The sequence below is a fragment of the Symphalangus syndactylus genome, chromosome 1 (assembly GCF_028878055.3).
Source record: "Symphalangus syndactylus isolate Jambi chromosome 1, NHGRI_mSymSyn1-v2.1_pri, whole genome shotgun sequence".
Taxonomy (NCBI): Eukaryota; Metazoa; Chordata; class Mammalia; order Primates; family Hylobatidae; genus Symphalangus; species Symphalangus syndactylus.
The window spans coordinates 59,179,225-59,181,876 of NC_072423.2; the positions used below are offsets into that span (position 1 = coordinate 59,179,225).

A 2,652-nucleotide genomic window follows, 5' to 3' on the forward strand; every position below is an offset into this window, starting at 1 on the left:
CAAAATAAGAGGAGAAGAGGAAGGGCAGAGGGAAGGGGTGGGGTGCACCCAGCTCCTGGAAGGCAAGTATAATCAAAGCAACCCTGAACAGGCTGTGACAGATCCCAGTCCCTTGATGATCTGTGAGAAATCAAACTTCAGACACAACTAGTCACAAATGCAGCATTTCATGGAGACACAGTATCACAATGACAAGGTTCCTGCTATCTGAATACAAATAGTGATGAGGGTAACACTGCTGCTTTGCTGCCAAACAGTATCTGCCATCATTTTTCTTCTATCTCCATTTATAAAAGATATGCACGAAAAAAAAAAAAAAGCATACAGATCTTTATAAACTGAAAATCTCCTCTTTCATCCCTTTCTCCTACACTCACTTCTGTCTTGAAACTATTGCTAACAGGGAAATTAATCTCATATTGCATAAAGTCACTTATGAAGAAATGGGACTTCAAGGTCATCCATTTTACTATTCTTGCAGAAAAATCATGAAATTTAGGGCTGGGCCTGATGGGATTTGTAGTGGTCCTGTCTCCCACCTTGAAAGCTACCACTGCCTTCAGATGCTCTCAAGATGGTGACCTCTCTGCGTTCCTCCTACAGCAGGAAGAACTGGGAAGAAGCAGACTTCCCCATTCTGTGCTAGACATGTCTTGCAGAAAACCCAGATATCCAAATAACCAAGGAGAAGTGTGGGAAGGAATGCAAAATCTGTGCCAAATCATTCAGTGTTTGGCTGGTGCCCTGGGGTTCACATGCATTTCAAGAAGACTGAAGAGTACCAAAGCTGCAGCAAATTAACTAATTTCTGTCAGACCTGCCTCTTAGTGGCAGAGTATGGCCTGTCCATCCAAGTTCATGATGCAGGACTATCCTTAGAAGATGACATGCCAAAGTTGGAGGTGAGCAAAAGTACTCCATTCAGAATATGGAAAGAGAGGTTTCTAACTGATGGAACACAGCCGGTTGGTCTGCTGGGGAAAGCCACATCTAGCAGTGACATGCTGAACAAACTGGCCCAGACCATATCCTACCACCTAAGAAATAAGGCCCACATTTGCTCCTTCTAGATGAAAGGAGAGAGTGAGAGAGGAGAAGCGCATCCATAAAGGGATGAGAGGCCTACAGATCCAGATGATACCCTTGCTGATAAGAATATTAAAGACCAGTATTATGGAATCAATGACTCTGGAACTGGAGCATAGAAGCTTCTAAAGCAGGCTCTAACGATGCCTCATCTAGATCCACCAGAGGATAAGGCTATCGCCACACTATATGTTGATGGTATATTATAATGATGAGGGTATCATTACTGAGACCAAGCTAACAAATCATCTCTACCTATGTAGAGAGATCTGGATGATCACTGTGCAGAGACAGCAGTGTGCTTTTATTTTTATTTAATAATTTTTATTTTATTTATTTATTTATTTATTTATTTATTGAGACAGAGTTTTGCTCTTTGTTGCCCAGGCTGGAGTACAGTGGCGTGATCTTGGCTCACTGCAACCTCTGCCTCCCAGGTTCAAGCGATTTTCTCACCTCAGCCTCCCGAGTAGCTGGGATTACAGGCATGTGCCACCACGCCCAGCTAATTTTGTATTTTTAGTAAAGGTGGGATTTCACCATGTTGGTCAGGCTGGTCTCGAACTCCTGACCTCAGGTGGTCTCCCCACCTCGGCCTCCCAAAGTGCTGGGATTACAGGCATGAGCCACCACGCCTGGCCAGCAGTGTGCTGCTTTTCCACACGGCAGGCTGCAGAAGTGGCTGCTGAGAAGTCCTTTAATAAATTGACTGTCAACAGCTGCAGACTCCATGTAAAATGGGGAAGATCCCAAGCAGCCAGAGGAAAAGAAAAAAAGGACAGAACCACAGACTCTGGGATCCAGCTAGAGCTCATTCTAGCTCTGCTAGGAGCTCCTTCCCCTCCTGCAGCAGCAGAAGATGCATCTGCCAACTCCTTCCACCTACTCTCAAGTGGCCCTCCAGCTATGGTGAACATTGCCCCACCTCCACCCCCAGGATTTGGGCTACACGTATTTTACCCAACTGGACCACCTGCTCATTTCAAGGAGACTCCAGGATCAATCTACTGTCTCAGGACCACCAGAGGATGGGAGCTCTCGCCAGAAAACACAGCACTCCTGGCGTGTTATCACCACTCTGGACCTCTATGGGAAAAAAAGGGGCACTTAAGAATCTCAATCAATGAATCTTGGAATGATATAGTTTTTTGTTTCTTGGAAAGAATATTCTTTTTAGTTTCCATGGCATCTGAATGTGTTCAGATATGTGCAGGTGAGAAATGACAGTCATGCTTTCCTATTGCATATTCAAAGCATCAGTGGACCTCAGATAAGCTGCCATCAAAACATCTGGTTGCTATGATAGCCTGACTAATAAAACCTACTGCCTATTCCCCCCACCTCTATGGTCAACAAGGGGCTGGGTGAATTGAACAATCCAACAGAGTTCCCATCCCATGTATACGTTTGTTTTGTCTCTTTTTAAGGGGGGACGGGGAATTGATCTGCAGTAAAAAAGCTTTTAAACATTCATAATCATAATAAAATGAGAACCTAATTTTAAAATGGGCAAAGTATCTGAATAGACATTCCTCAGGGATCTAGAACTAGAAATACCATTTGACC

The 2,652-nt window shown here is 44.2% G+C and overlaps 1 pseudogene; it reads left to right on the top strand.

The window, feature by feature from the left end:
- Window positions 1-534: 534 nt before the first annotated feature.
- On the top strand, window positions 535-2,213 carry LOC129488267 (pre-mRNA-splicing factor RBM22-like; annotated as a pseudogene).
- The last annotated feature ends 439 nt before the right edge of the window (window positions 2,214-2,652 follow it).